At 47.0% G+C, this 16,741-nt stretch overlaps 1 protein-coding gene, 1 non-coding gene and 1 pseudogene across 2 annotated transcripts in view; 1 reads left to right on the top strand and 2 right to left on the bottom strand.

Moving 5' to 3' along the window:
* CPD (carboxypeptidase D) overlaps positions 1-16,741 on the top strand; it is an 839,931-nt gene that overhangs the window by 113,259 nt on the left and 709,931 nt on the right. The window lies entirely within an intron of this gene.
* Positions 61-214, bottom strand: LOC147730299 (5.8S ribosomal RNA). The gene has a single exon (XR_015308969.1). It is a non-coding gene; the product is annotated as a 5.8S ribosomal RNA (ribosomal RNA).
* LOC147730298 (18S ribosomal RNA) lies at positions 1,131-2,213 on the bottom strand (annotated as a pseudogene).

Below are 16,741 nucleotides of genomic sequence, written 5' to 3'. Positions count from 1 at the left end.
GGGAAGCGGAGCTCACCCTGCGACGGCCCCAGCCGCGTCCCGGGGCGATTGACTATCGAGCGACCCTCAGACAGGCGTAGCCCTGGGAGGAACCCGGGGCCGCAAGGTGTGTTCGAAGTGTCGATGATCAATGTGTCCTGCAATTCACACTAATTCTCGCAGCTAGCTGCGTTCTTCGTTGACGTGCGAGCCGAGTGATCCACCGCCAAGAGTCACAGGCAACATTTCGAAAACGTTCACCCACCTGCGAGCGCAGGAGAGGCGGGAGGAAGGCGACTCAGTCTGCCGCCCGCGCGGCAAGACGGCCCGGGCGCCCCGTTCAAGGCTTCCCCTCTGGGAGTCAGACTGTACCATTGGGAGAAAAAAAACATTGCCAGGCGCTCGGCCCGGGAGTCGTCCCCTCCCCCCCACCCCCCCGACGACGGAGCACGCAGCCCCACAGCCGCTGGCCCCTCCCGGGGTAACCGGGAGGGACCATGCAAGTCTTTCGAAACCCTCGGCCCAGCCGCACGGGACCGGGTCAAACCGGGTACCTGGTAACGAGGGAGGGTCGCTCCACCTGCACATTAGCCGTCCGTCACAGGGCGGCCCGAGCCGTGCCTGCGGGCTGGCAATCGACCCACCCCACCCTTTTGCCTGGGTCGGAGGCACCAGAAGGGAAGAGCCAGGTGGCTCCCCATCCCGCACGCCTCCCACTGAGAGGAGCCGGGGTCCCCTAGCAGGCCCTCGGCCCCTTCTCTTCCAGGCCACCCTGCCACGCGAGAAGGGCACCTCCTCGGCCACCCCGGCTCCGGTCAGGCTGGGACTCGGGCGCGGGAGAGAACAGCCGGCGCCAGGGCCTTTTGCAGGGAGGGGTGGTACCAGCCCGGGGATGCACGGCCATTCCGTGCCGGGTGAACTAGTGTTTCGCCTCCCGCCCGATCCCTCGCACGTCGGTCGGGCCCTTCCCCAGGGGGAGAGGCCGGCCGAAGTCCCGGTCCTAAACCAGAGCGCCCCATGCGGCTGCGGACCGCTCTGCCAGGCCGGGGCACGCCAGGGCTGTGCCGGGCCCTGTGCCTAGGGTGCATGCTTGCAAGAGGTGGCCGAGGGCTTCGGGCTGGCGCCATCGGTCGCTCGGGCCGCTCCTCCGTTAATGATCCTTCTGCAGGTTCACCTACGGAAACCTTGTTACGACTTTTACTTCCTCTAGATAGTCAAGTTTGATAGTCTTCTCGGCGCTCCGCCAGGGCCATTGCCGACCCCGGCGGGGCCGATCCGAGGACCTTACTAAACCATCCAATCGGTATTAGCAACGGGCAGTGTGTACAAAGGGCAGGGACTTAATCAACGCAAGCTTATGACCCGCACTTACTGGGAATTCCTCGTTCATGGGAAATATTTGCAATTCCTAATCCCTAACGGGGTTCAGCGGGTTACCTGCACCTGTCGGCGAAGGGTAGACACACGCTGAACGTTCAGTGTAGCGCGCGTGCAGCCCCGGACATATAGGGGCATCACAGACCTGTTATTGCCCATCTCGTGTGGCTGAACGCCACTTGTCCCTCTAAAAAGTTGGACGCGGACCGCTGGGGGTCGCGTAACTAGTAAGTAAGGAGGAGTCTCGTTCGTTATCGGAATTAACCAGACAAATTGCTCCACCAAATAAGAATGGCCATGCCAGGGCTCGACAAATCCACTCGCCTGCTCGCATTTGCAAGGGAGAATGGATGAGGACGAGCTATTTTTAGGTCCTACTCCCCCTTTCTGGCGAGTAGAAAAACAAACTAACTTTTGTCCTCTGTCTTTGAAAACGGAGCAAAAGTGACAAGATAACAAGATTTAAAGGCATTTTTATTGCTCACAAAGGGACTGAGCAATAAAGATGCCTTTAAATCTTGTTAACTTGTCACTTTTGCTCCGTTGTCAGAGACAGAGGTCGAGTAGGTTGCAGTTGGGTCGAGGGTATTTTCCAAGTTACTAGACCTGCAGGACTAGTACAATTTTTCAGATTTGTCGAGCCCTGTATGCACCACCACCCACAGAATCGAGAGAGCTATCAATCTGTCAATCTTTTCAGTGTCCGTGCCGGGTGAGGTTTCCGTGTTGTCAAATTAAGCCGCAGGCTCCACTCGTGGTGGTGCCCTTCCGTCAATTCCTTTAAGTTTCAGCATTGCAACCATACTTCCCGTCTCTCCCCCCCCACCCCCCCCCCCCCCCCCTCTGGAACGGTCGTTCTGAGCTGCTGTGGATATGTCCTGGGCAGAGAGTGGTGACGGCATGGTGCGCAGGGCCTTCGGACCTGCTGGGCAGCAGCATCCAAGGGACTGGCGCTAGCCAACCCCCTTCCACTCGGGTCAGACCACTGGGGGACACGAGCTGCTGGGGCCGCTCGGCCTTCACTCTGCTGGGTAGGGTGAACCCTCGAGTCGGACGGTCCATGCGGGGTGGAAGCTCTTTGCTTGAAACAGCCGAGGCTGGCTAAGCAGTCCATCCCTAAACGGACCGAGAGTGCCCAATCGATCTGAGTACAGCCAGGGCATCCCCTGACAGGCCACCCTGCACAGGGGGTATGCTGGCTTAGCATCCCCTGCCTGCCTGCCCCCAGGGCAGGTAGACTCAGAGAAAAAGGGCCATCAGCTAGGGGCTGAGAGGCAGGAGCATCCCCGGGACTGCCTTCCCCCTCTCAGCATGGCCGGACCTCACGGAGGTCTGCCTTAAAAAACTCAGAGAAAAAGGACCATCGGCAAGGGGTTGAGAAGCAGGAGCGTCCCTGGGGGCACCGGCGGGCGGGCCCTGGGACTACCTCCCCCCCTCACAGCATGGCCGGACCTCACGGACGTTTGCCTGAGAGAACTCTGAGAAAAAGGACCACCGGCAAGGGGCTGAGAGGCAGGAGCGTACCCGGGCCCCAGGACTGCCTTCCCCCTCTCAGCATGGCCGAACCTCACGGACATTTGCCTGAGAGAACTCTGAGAAAAAGGACCATCAGCAAGGGGCTGAGAGGCAGGAGCGTACCCGGGCCCCTAGGGGCCCCGGGACTGCCTTCCCCTGATTCAGAATCTCCGGACCTCACGGAGGTCCGCCTGACCCTCTCCCTAGTAATCCGGAGGAAAATTACCCCCCTTTCTTGTAATCCGTGCACTCGAGGTGACAGAGGGGACCCAAGGCGCTAAAATATCCGACCTCCTGGAGCCCTCGCTGGAATCCGGGAGGCAAATGGCACCCCATCGGGACTTCCAGGGAAGCCCGGCCATCTGGTCGCCCCATAGGAAAGTATTGAGGGTGACCAGATGGCTGAGGGGGATCTGGGCGACCAGATGGCCGGGCACGAAAGGGAAGCCATCTGGACACCCTGTGCCCCAGCGAAGGAGTGAGCGGGCGCCGGGGCATGGCGGACCGGAGGCCCGGTGCCCCAGCCATGGAGGCTGCATGGGGGCCCAACAGGCCCTCCGGCCCGGGGCCCGCGCTCACCTTGACAAGCAGGGGAGGCCTTCCTGGGCACAACGGAACCCCGTCCCGGGCCTTTGGCAGTGCGGCAGTGCCTGCAGCACTACCAAAGGCCTGGGACACAGGGTTCAGTTGTCCCCGGGCACCCTGCCATGCGGCAGGACCCAGGACGGAGCCCGGGGTGACGAGGTCGCCCTCCCCGGGGCCCTCATGGGCCCCAGATGGAGCTCCTGAACCCGGCCAAGCAGGGGGAGGCTCCCCAGGCACAACGGAACCCTGTCCTAAGCCTTTGGCAGTGCGGCAGGCCGGGGGACAGGGCCCAGGCCGGAGCACCCGACCTGGGGCCCGTCTGGGCCCCTGGCCCCAGCCAGGGGGCCCGAGCCCGGAGGCGCAGGGGGAGCCTCCCCGGGCCCGCCGCACCCCGTCCCGGGCACCCTAAAACGCGGCAGGACCCAGGACGGAGGCCCGGGTGGGGAGGCCGCCGTCCCGGGCACGCTGCCACGCGGCAGGACCCAGGATGGAGCCCTGGGTGGGGAGGCCGCCCTCCCCGGGGCCATCAGGGGGGGCCCCGGCCGGAGCTCCTGAAACCAGCCAAACAAGGAGAGGCTCTCCAGGCACAACGGAACCACGTCCCGGGCCTTTGGTAGTGCCGGCAGGCTGGGGGATGGGACCCAGAGCCGGAGCACCTGGCCCCGGCGGGCCCCTGGAGCCAGTAAGGGGGCCATCAGGCCCGAAGGTGCAGGGGACACCTCCCCGGGCCCTCCCGGACCCCGTCCAGGGCATCCTGCCACGCGGCAGGCCCGGGGACGGACTCTGGGCTGGGCGGCATCCTGGCCCGTCCAGCTGCCGGCTGAGGACCGCTAGGCCGAGAGGGGTCCCAGAGTACCTTGTCCCTAGTAATCCGGAGGAAGGCTATCCCGGAACAAGTGCGCACCGCAAGGGTCTGGGGACCCTAGGCGCGAATGTGCCTGACCTCCTGAAGCCCCGGCTGGGATTCGGGAGGCGAATGGCACCTCATCGCGACTTCCAGGGAAGCCCGGCCATCTGGTCGCCCCATTGGGTGTGACCCGATGGCCGAGTGGAAAGGTGCGACCAGATGGCCGGGGCTCCGAGGCTCCAGGGATCCGGGGCTGCAGGGCTCCGGGGCTCCAGGGCCCTGAGGCTCCCGGACTGCAGGGTTCCAGGGCTCCTGTGGCTCCTGTGGCTCCCGGGCTGTAGGGCTCCCGGGCTGTAGGGCTCCTGGGCCCCAGGGCTCCAGGGCTCCAGGGCTCCAGGGCTCCAGGGCTCAAGGGCTGCAGGGCTCAGGGGGGGCTCTGAAACTACACGCTGGGCCTCAGGCACGGGGAGGACTGCCCGGAACCTTTGGAGCCCGTACCGGGTCCTTTGCCACACCGCGGGCTGGAGGAGGGAGCCCCGGACGCCTGGGAGGTGTTGCCCGGTCATCGCCCATCTAGTCCCCGGCAGGGAACCGCCAGCCCAGGAAGGGTGTCCGGGCATACCCTTGCCCCTAGTAATCCGGAGGAAGGCTACCCCTCTTTCTGGGAACCCGTGCGTGCCGAGTGACTGAGGGGGCCCAGGGCGCCAACGTGCCCGACCTCCTGGAGCCCTGGCTGGGATCCGGGAGGCGAATGGCACCTCATCTGGACTTCCAGGGAAGCCCAGCCATCTGGTCACCCCATTGGAAAGCATTGGGTGCGACCAGATGGCCGAGTGGAAAGGTGCGAGCAAATGGCCGGGACCGACATGACGCCAATCTGCCTGCCCCGAGCCTCCGCGGGAGGGCTCCCGCCTGCCCTTCCAGGGCTGCAGGGCTCCGGGGCTCCGGGGCTGCAGGGCTCCAACCAGGCCCGGGAGATCAGGGAGTCTGCCCAGGCACGAAGGACCCCTGTCCCAGGCACACGGACCCTCAGGACGCTCCCCTGTTTTTCACGTTTTTTCCCCCAAAATTCTTCGTAGTGGCGCTACGCAAACTACGCCCAGCCCTACAATAGAGTCTTCGCTAGCGAAGCAGCTCCGCTGCATTTGCAGTCTCGGCCTAAAAAGCACCGGAACCATGCAGGAGTTGGAGCAGACTCTAGCTGCGATTCAGATGCTGGGTTCGACTGCCGTTTTGAAAATGACTTGTGAGTTGCCTTTAACAAGAGTTTCACGCAATGTAAATAAAACATTTCAAAAACACAAGCAAAACACTACAATAAGTGTCTGCCGTTGCTTGGAAGGCAGCAGTCAGGGTATGCGTTTTGGATGGCCACAACAGGTTTGGCACAGGCCCTGGCCTATGCCAGGCCTTAAGCTCAACCGCCACTCCACACAGGCAGAGGCCATGCTAAGCAAGAGTTGAAAATTAACTACATCAACAACATTTTTACAATTAAAATGCAGTTTAAAGAAAGTGTTATTTTTCTGACTCAGACGTGTAAAAGCAAGGCAGGTCACTAGTTAGTTATTTTTATGAACACATGCACCATCTACATACAAAACCACTATTTGCCAATATGTGTACACACGCAGACACACCCACACCACACCTCCAACACACACACACACACACACACACACACACACACACACACACACACACACACACACACCCCTACCCCACCATACACTCATCCCCCCCCTCCCCCACACACACACCAGAAACCGCATCGCAGACAAGTGTGAGGTGTTATGTTGTGTGTATTAATCAATCTTACTGGTGAATTTGTCGTTCTAAGCCTTTGAGCTAGAAACATAAATTGTTTTTTAACCTTTTTTTCAATACATACCGATAAACCGGACACCTTGCAGTTCTATTACACCGTTTCTCTTTGTTGCAGTATTTCCTGATATTGCTGATAATGTTATTAGGCTGTAAGGCAGCACGATGGAATTAAACTTCTGCATTGCCACATTTCTTGCTTTGTTTTAAGTTCCCAGACCAATATATGTCCAGTTTCGACTCTGCACCAGTACATGAGGTTCATGGAACTTCAGCTTGACCGTTCTGCATGTTTGTCTGTGATCATGCCAGTGCCAGCCTTGTTGAGGTTTGAGCCGTATCCAGAGTAGGGCTCACCTTCCTGGAAATCGTCCACCTTTAGGAGCTATAGAGGAGCTGCTCAAAATTTGGCCTGTTTAGGCCAAGGAGTAATAGGTGAAATGTAGGCCATTCGAAGTATGTGAAGGTTCTTCTACGGTTGCTCTTCAAGTTTTTACCAAACTCTTTTGGCATGACTGTACCTCAGTTGGCACTATCACTGCCATTAACATTGCATTGATCTTGCTGAGGTCGTTCATTTGTTTTAATGCAACTAAATTGGCAGTGTCTCTGCCTTAAAGTTTTAGCCATTGTGCTTGTTCCAATTTTCCCTGAGCCATTCTAATTATGCTGTTTTGATGCCAATACATAGAGCTTCTCAGCCCCTCTGGCTAGAATCTGCTAGTATTAAGTAGTGCCACTGCAGAAGTTGCTACATACACATAAACCTCCAACAGAAAATATTTGATAGACCACCTTGCAATCGGCCACCAAGGCATAGATTTGACATAATTGACTCTATTCACTGCAGAAGCAACCTTGGCAATCCATGCATTAACATCCAACAGAGCATATTGGAAGGAACTCTTCTTATTTCCTGGATCAGTTACGTTGTCTGCTATTGTACTTAGTAACACTGCACTTCCCTCTCAACAATCTTGCTACATAGTACTTTTTGAATTAGACTTCTAATTCATCTACCTCTGTTGGAACATAGACCTTGGTGAAGCCACTTCTCTTGCCTAGCCAGAGATCCAGAAAGAATAAAAGGGAAACAATGTGCAAACATGCTTTCCTATTCTATGACTGGGACTATGGGAATGATCTGTCCCAGCTTTCAAACGCATCTCCACACTTAATATCTCCTGGAAAGAGCTGAAATTCCACTTCTTTTTAGGTCTTGCCTAAAGCGGTGTATGTGCTGTTGCTTGCTAGTTCTTACCTAACTAAGACTGTGCAAGCGTGGTCACTTACGAGGTCTTTTGTTTTCTAACAGTGGGCTTAGAGGCTGACCATTACTTACTATTGGTTGGCTTCTTTGTCTCTCTCATTTACATCTTATTGTTGGCCTGCTGAGGCTTCCTTCCCCTTCGTGCGTTTGTTCCTACCTCTGAAACATGGACGCATTACTTGTGTCCTTCCAGTGCTCTATTTCTTTTTTTTATGCGCTACTTTTTTCTTTTGTTTAAGTACTCTGAAAGTAATTCAAATAAAACGCATTTCGATGGTTCAGGAAAAGCAGGTTACTTCGGGAAACTGTCACCTGTTTGGTCCATTTCTTGGTGGCCTGCTTCACTGGGGCAATTTCAAAGGTGAGAAATTTGGGAATAACATTTGATAACAATCTACATTTTGTTCCCCATGCTAACCAAGTGGTGTCCACTGCCTTCTTCAAACTAAAACTCATTCCATTCTTACCAGAAAGCGCAGGAAAGACCCTGGTTAGTACGTTAGTAATATCATCATTGGATTACTGTAATGGACTATTTGCAAATGCACAATGTAGGGTTATTAACAAAATGCAGACGGTCCAAAATGCAGCTGCTCGGCTGCTTTCAGGGACTCCAAAATTTCAGCCAATCTCACATGTTATTCGGAGTTACCACTGGCTAGCGATCAAGAATCGCATAAAATTCAAAACCTTATGCCTGACCTATAAGGCTATTCATAAACAGGGTCCTTAGTTTCTAATAGAACAATTGGTTTTTCATTGTCCTTCAAGAAATCTTAGATCTAAGACTGCACTTCAGCTATTAGTTCCCCGTACTAGGACAATCTCTTGGGGAGATAGACGTTTTGTGGTGACAGCAGCAAAGCTTCGGAACACATTACCTTTAACCACATGGCTGCTGCGGGGATTTTTGCGCTGTGCTGCAAATTGCTATTCTGCTGCAGATATGACGAGCTCAGCTCGTCATCAGCACACGACACCTGTGGGTGATGACGAGCTGAGCTCGTCATCAGCAGCGAAAGGGTTAAATATCTGTACTGCCTCATCACTGCTTCAATTTCGTAAGATAATAAAGACCTGGCTGTTTAACCAGTAAATCTAAGCTTTAACATCTTGCATAGAATCTGTAGCGCCGAGACGCCCAAGGGCATTTGTTTGCGCTTTATAAATTTCAAAAATAAATAAATAAATACAAATGCCAGAGTTTTTTCCTTTGGTACCTTGAGAATGTGGTCGAATTGGATAATGTTTAATGGTTATACGGCTTCTGTGTCTTTATGCTTCGATTACCACCATTCCCTGGTGACTCGTTTGTAGAGTTGTGTGGTTATGTGCATCAAAGCTTAGACTGTGTCCCTATTATGCAAGCTGTTTTATGTGCTTGTTAAATGGCACTGAAAATACTTTCTCGACCTGCTGAATGCTGGTATTGGGATGGTGGTCACACAGCTTTGTAATCCTGGAAAATGTCTGTGTATAAAGTTCAGTCTAATAGGAAAATTAGTTTTTTCCACTTTAATTCTATTCAAGTAGGCCACAAAACCTAAGGCAAAAAACACACATGGTGTGAAACAGTTTGGTTACTTAGTGACTTGCTCAGAAAGACACATGTCGAAAACTTCATGTAGAAAGAAGGTACAAATGTCTGAGATTTGAACATTGGTAAGTCTCTGGTCAACTCGGGCTAAGTAATATTTTGAAGTGGCAAAGCAGCCTCTGAGGACTGCAGTGATTCTATCTAAAGCAGCTGACAGGTAAACTAAGATGAGAATCAATGTCTTGCTGACCATGCTACATGAAAAGGTTTTCCAAAATATCAATCTTTATGCCTCTAGATGGGCAAAATACTTGCTGAAAATTCCTCAAATTAGTATTCATATTAAGATATCACCTAGCCAAGATTAATGTGTAGTTAAAAAAATCAAATTGGGTGTTACAAGTGCCTTCTTCGATGTGTTGGGGTTGTTTAGGAATTCTCTAGCTTTACTGTGGCGGGTAGCATATTTGGAGATTGTCTCAGTTGGATTAAATAGCCTTGGTTGGGAAGGAGGGTACCTGGCATGCTAAGTGATCCATCACTTCTAAGTTGTGAATAATAATTAAAAAGATTTGGAGGCGTTGTGAGAGCTGTACTGAGAGTTTCAGCTATTTAATTTTGCTTTTATTAATGTAGTTGTGTTTAATCGTAAAATGTACCCTATAATATATTGTTGGGCTGCCTTTGAGTTTACTTAGTGGGTAGATTTTTGTTGTATCCAAAGAAGACAGATCCAGTCCAATATGTTAAGAAGATTTATTCTTAAAAAGACAAGTACAGCTCTCAAACTGCCAGTGTCTCTTCTGTCAAGCTCCAGTCTCAAGTGAGCAGCAAGAGCCTAAGCATTCTAGTATTGCTAAGCAACAATGACATGTTATGAGAGGCTTAAAGGAGAAGCATAAGAATAACAAGAACTTAAAAGAAAACATAATATGTACAAGATGGGCATAAAGGTGAAGAAGACTAAAACGAAGGATATAACACACCTCCTCACCTGTAAAACAAAAAGTTAAGTCACATAATCATCAAGATACTTTGGAGTGGCCCTCAGTCTGGAGCTGACTCTAATAGAAGGGTCAGAGACAAACTCAGGACCGTCCAAAACAACATCAGGAACAGTTAAGTCATTATTTACAAAAAATCCATCAACAGAAGAAGAAAAAGGAACAGTCGAAACAGTATTGTAAGAATCTTCAACAGGGTGCAACAGACCAGAATCAGAAGAGTTTGTAGATTTATCACCAACAACTCTAGCAATACGTGTGTTGCTCCACCATTTGCTGCCTGAAACCATAACAGAATGTTTACCAACTTTGATAATGGTAGTTTCAGGATAAAATTTTGATCCTCTGACTTTACCTGGTCTCCTTATTCTGACTTTATCTCCAACAGAAAAACATTGGTTCTTAACATGTTTACTGTCATCATATCTGATCTTTGACCGAATTTGAGAATTCTCAACCCTGTCTTTTACTACATTCAGATCAAGAGAAGTTCCACCAGGTTTGGTTTTAGTAACCACCCATTGAGGGCACAATTCATTAAAGGATTCCCTACCACGTAGCATGGCAAATGGAGTGATGCCCGTGGTAGAGTGAGGAGTGTTATTATATGACCACACTCTGTCACTGACAACGTCTTGTACAATTTGTCCAGAAGAGATAGCAAGTTGAACAGAATCTTTTAAAATGCGGTTCACCCTTTCCACTAAACCATTGCCCTGTGGACTGTACAAGGCAGTGGTAAGATGTTTAACTCCATAATTGTTCAAAAAAATCTCTCATATTGTGTGAAACAAATTGCACACCATTGTCTGAGACAAAGTCAGGGATTCCTTCTGACCTAAATAATTTAGACAAAAAACGAATTACATTTTCTGTGTTGGGATCCTTCATAAATTTAAAAGACACCCATTTAGAGTGATAATCCACAACAGTTAAAATAAACCTAAAGCCCTGGTTCAAACCGCCAATTGGTCCCAAAAAATCTATACCTAATTTCACCCAAGGATTTTCAGGAAATTTCACTGGAGACAAAGGCGAATTGACTGTGCGTAAGGATTTTTCAGCATGAGAACATTCAAGACAGTTGTTCAGTAATGTTTCAACAGAAACATCCATGCCCGGCCACCAGTAATGCAATCTTAATCTTTTCTTTGTACTGGTAATTCCTCCATGTCCCTTATGAGCTAAAGCAATTACTTTGTTTCTGATAGAAATAGGGGGAACAAGTAAAGATCCTCTCATAACCAGATCTTCTTTAAGGCTCAATTCGTCCTTAATTTTAACAAAAGGAACGATGTTCTTATCGATCTGACTGTCTCTCGGCCAACCATCAGATATCCATTTTTTCAAGAGAATCTGGGAATTTTCACAATCTGAGGCTTGTAGCCAGTCCGATTTGGAAATTACCCCCTCAGTTAACTTTAAGCCATCAACCAAACTTATTACCACCTCCTTATCATCAAGAATGGATTCAACCTCCGGAGAATTCACAGGACATCTTGATAAAAAGTCTGCCTTAAAATTCTTTCCTCCGGGAATATGTCTCATTGAAAATTTAAAGTCATATAACTTAGAAAATAAGCGGACTAATCTAGGACTTGCATTTCTCAACCCTTTATCATTCCATATGAAAATAAGGGGTTTGTGATCAGAGACAAGTACAAACTCTTTGCCTCATACATAAGTGGAAAAATGCTTGACACCCCAGACACAAGCAAGAGCTTCCTTTTCTATAGTGCTGTAGTTTTTTTCTGAGGACGAAAGTTGTCTGGAAGCAAAGGCAATTATATTTTCATTCCCATTGTCTAACTGACTAAGTATAGCACCCAGACCTGTGTTACTGCCATCAACTGTGATGTAAGATGTGAAAGCCTCATTGAAAGGTTTCAGTGCAGGAGCAGAAATGATCAGATCCTTTAATTTCTCAAAAGCAGAACTTTGCTCATCACACCAGACAAATTTAACTTTGTTCTTGGTTAACAATCTTAGAGGTTCACTGATCAAAGCAAAGTTCTGTACAAACCTTGAGTAAAATTCACTCAATCCTAAAAATGACCTCAATTGATCCTTGTTGGATGGCTGAGCACATTCACGAATAGCCTTAAGTAGGTCTTGTTTGGGACTAATGCCTTCATGAGAAATAACATGACCCAAATACTCCACCTTATCAAGTAAAAATTTACATTTCTGTTTTTTTACAGTCATACCATGTTTGTTCAATATGCCTAAAACCTGGTCTAATTTAGCTAGATGTTCTTGAACAGTATTCGTGGAAATAAGTATATCATCTTGATTAGCTAAAACATCCTTTTCATTACCAAAAAGTTGTGACATTAATTTTTGAAAGACTGAAGCCGCTGAGGCTAGGCCAAAGGGTAGTCTTAGAAATCTAAAAGGACCAAATGGAGTGTTGAAAGCGGTGAGATCCTTAGACTCATCATTCAGCTGAATTTGGTGGTATGCCGCTCTTAAATCAATTGTAGAGAATACTTTTGTGCCTTTCAGTTGAGCAAGCATGTCCTGAATGCGAGGCAAAGGAAAGCAATCAATCTGAATATTCTTATTTAAGGACCTAAGGTCAATGCAGAGCCTAATCTCGTCACAATTCTTTTTAAGAGCAACGACAATTGGAGAAATCCACAATGAAGAATCAATTTGCTCAATCACACCTTCATTAGATAATTGATCAAGATGGGTTTTGAGACTATCCCTGATACTTAAAGGAACATGTCTGACCTTGTGAACTACAAGAATAGCATCTGGTTTTAGAATTATCTTGTGTTCATAGCCTATGACTGAACCCAACTTATCAGAAAAGACACCCTGATGTTTATTAATTATGGTGTCTAATGAAGAATGTTCAATATTAATAGAATTGATGCTTTCAGAACGATCCAAAGAAATAGGATTAAGAGTACCTGGTCTCAATCATTTTAAATTTTCCTTGGTCCTTCCAACCTAGAATTTTGTAACCTTTTTTAGAAACATAAATTTTAGTATCAATAGTTCTATCTTCAAAAGTGATGTTATCTAGAAAATACCCCATCATTTCAATATCATTGAACGCAACAGTGTGTATATCAGTTGGAAACAAATCAATTCCAGCCCATTCTTTGAAGAAAAATACATCAGGAATAATAGTAACTGGAGAGCCAGAATCAACTGTAACTTTGAGAGAAACTTTTCCTATAATAATATCACATGTAGGATCACCACTATCTGGATCCTCTTGTGAATTAATCATTTCTACAGAAAGTAATATTTTGTTTACCAATTTGTCGTTAGTTACTAAATTTACTTCAGTAGTGGTATTGTCTGCCATAACACACATTGTTTTAGCTTTAAACTTGCATACCGAATTAAAATGACCAATTTTCTTGCAATTAGTGCATTGTTTTTTTAAAGCAGGACAAGTTGGAGAATTAGCAAGATGAGATTTTGAACCACATCTAAAACATTGAAGAGATTTATCAGATTTTTTCCAATCTGTCTTATTAGGAACCTTATCTTTATCTCGTTGTGAAGTAGGTTGTGATACTTGTTGGGAAATTTTATTAACTGTTTCAGAAATAGTGGGTTTGTTATTGCCAAGTTCCTTGGAGGCTGAAACCGATCTCTCAATACCTCTAGCAATTTCTAAGGTCTCAGTAAGCGAAGGATTTCTACAACACAGGATTCTTTTTTGAACTTCGTTAGAATGACAATTGACAACTAATTGATCTCTCAAATATTGGTCAATGGGACCTTCAAATTCACAAGAAGCTGCTAATATTCTTAATTCTGCTAAAAAGGTATCAATACTCTCATGTTCCCTTTGTTTCTGAGTGCATAATTTGTGTCTTTCAACAATAATGCTTGGTTCATCAATAAAATGTTTCTCTAACCTGAGGACTGCTTCAGTGTATTCATTCCAATCATCAGAGGGTGGGCGAACAATTTTAGGCTGATGGTCAAAAATCCTCTGACCCTCTGCACCTAAAGCATTGTACAACATAGCATTTTTACGTACAGGAGGAAACTTAATGCCATCAATGGCTATAATATAACTGTTGAAAGACTTATACCATTGGGTCCATTTAATTTTAGGACAAACTGGTAATGGAAGGAAAGGGGAAGGAAGAATAGCAGTTTGCATGGTCATGACAAATAATGGGAAATAAATGAAAACAAAGAAAATGAGAAATAATGGGAAATCAAAAATTAAAAATAGATCAAAAGAGAATGTAAAAATGATAAAATGAAATATGACTTAGCTGTGCCGATCAGTGTGAAGGCAGTAAAAAGATATCCAACGAGGTATGTTTGGAGTTGCTGTGCCTGTCAGCGTGAAGGCAATGAAGAAAAAGACGAAGAAAATATAGCTGTGCACATCAGCAAGTGCACTGTGAAGCAAGGACGTCAGCGAAGGTAAAATTATGGTAAAAGTTGAAAAGAATCAGCTGTGCACATCAGCGAGTGCACGGAGCGCATTAAATGAAGCGTGGTCAGCTGTGCACATCAGCGAATGCACGGAGCGCATTAAATGAAACGCGGTGTTGTGGTATTGCGCGGTGTTGTTAGGTTGCTAGGCAACTATCAAAATGGCGGACACGTTGCGTAACGTAGCAACGTTGCGCGATGACGTGTCCGTGAAGATGAAGAAATGGTCGCGCTGTGAAGCTTCGAAGATGTCGAGAGGGACGTCAGAGTTCTGAAGCGGCAAGAAGAATGGTCGTGCTTTGAGGCTCCGAGGATGCCGGCAAGGACGTCAGAGTTCTGAAGCCGGTAAGCGTTGGTCTTGTAATTTTTGAATAACGCTGGTATGAGCGCGAGCAACAAGACAGCACATTAATGGGGAAAAATAAAACAACACAACTTCAGAGAAGTTGACGGCAGTACGCTGGGAAAACAGTCAATTTGTTAATTGTTGTGAAGAAGTTCTCAAAGTAAAACACTTGTCTTGTAGTTTTATCAAGCAATCATCATAAAATGTTGAGGCAGCAAAGGAGCAGAACGAGGGCCTCGGTAATAGATAAGCAAAGTGGAGAAATGAGTGCTTGTATTGTAGTCAAGTAAGAGAGCAAGCAAGTGTTTTAATAGTGCTTGAATTATAATTAAGTGATTTTCCAATTCAAAGCGGATCACCAAGTGTCAATGTCAAGCAAATTACTCAAGTAGTAAAAATGAGGTTTTTGAGTAAAAATAGGATTGTAAAATCAAGTCAGAATTTGAACAAAGTTCAAGGAAGAGTAAGTCTAGGAGTTTGTAAATTCAAATAATGGAGACATCAATGTAGAAAACTGCTGAAAAGTTCACAGAAGGAAAAATGGTAACTTATCTTGAGAAATAAGTTGGTTGAATCTTGAATTTGATTATGTTGATTGAAGTCTCATTTTGATCAAATCAAATGAAGAAATTCAGAGAGGGCACTGTAGTCTGGCAGTTGAAGATAAAGTTGAGGCTTTGTAATTGGATGTGGGTCCAAAGAGGGCTGACTTGACCACCTCGTCGCCAAATTTATGTTGTATCAAAAGAAGACCGATCCAGTCCAATATGTTAAGAAGATTTATTCTTAAAGACAAGTACAGCTCTCAAACTGCCAGAGTGTCTCTTCTATCAAGCTCCAGTCTCAAGTGAGCAGCAAGAGCCTAAGCATTCTAGTATTGCTAAGCAACAATGACATGTTATGAGAGGCTTAAAGGAGAAGCATAAGAATAACAAGAACTTAAAAGAAAACATAATATGTACAAGATGGGCATAAAGGTGAAGAAGACTAAAACAAGGGATATAACCATTTTATTTCAATTATCCGTGTTTTTGTGATGTTTCTCTAAGACCCTTTTCTGGCATTTGCTTTACTGTACTATTCTTAGCTGTCACTATTCATTTTATTATCCTGAGGTAGTGTTTTTGGTAAACTTTTGCAATTTCTCTGCAACCTGTCAGCAGCAGAATCATGTCTTGACCCAACTTGAGAAATAATTTTGACAATGATCAGTTTGAAGTTGGGAGATTTGTTCTAGAAACAGCTAGTTAAGAGTGATACTTCAGGAGGCAGCTATTTCTTTTCATGCAGCTAATAATCTATCTGCATTTCTAAGATTTTATTGAGCTGTTATTATGTGGCACAGAAAGAGATGAGCTTGTAATGCGATCAGTATTGAGTGATATTGATTTTTGGAGTTTCTTTTCACGTACAGTGTCCTTATTTTTTAAATGGGTCATTACCCAAAAAGCTGTAAGATTAAGTAAATCTGTATAGGAAGTATTGGGCTGCGTTTGTCATTGCTTTCATCTGACTAGGACGTAAAGCAGGTTGTCTGGGATAAGTAGAGTGCTGATGTGCTGGATTAGAAAGAGGCAGTAATAATTAGCTAACCACGACTTGCTTGTGTATAGCTCCTGCTGCCACTGGTTTGACATTTTCATGCTCAATAACAGATATTCCACTTACCTACTTTATGGCACTTTAACTTATGAACTCAATAATTAAAAGCTGAATGGGTCAGCAGGATTTTACCTTGTTCTTTGAAGACAGATCTCAGCAGTTGGTGCTTAAGTCATTCAGTTGCCTTACATACACCTCTCATGCTGGTACGCATAGGAATGACTTCAGTTAAAATGGTTGATTGAGAAATTGGGCTTCTCGCTCCATGTATATTGGTTTGGGTTGAGATAGTTTAGCCTTTGCCAGAGATAATGGATCATCTAAAATAGCTACAAAAGTAGTAGTGAGAGGAGCTTTGGCTCCACCCCATTTTGATATTTTTCTTTACTACAATTTAATTGGTCAGCAGTTTTTGTTTCACCTATGAATCACTTTC

Source organism: Lissotriton vulgaris, chromosome 2_1 (assembly GCF_964263255.1).
Source record: "Lissotriton vulgaris chromosome 2_1, aLisVul1.2, whole genome shotgun sequence".
Taxonomy (NCBI): Eukaryota; Metazoa; Chordata; class Amphibia; order Caudata; family Salamandridae; genus Lissotriton; species Lissotriton vulgaris.
This window is presented reverse-complemented; position numbering and strand designations above follow the sequence as displayed.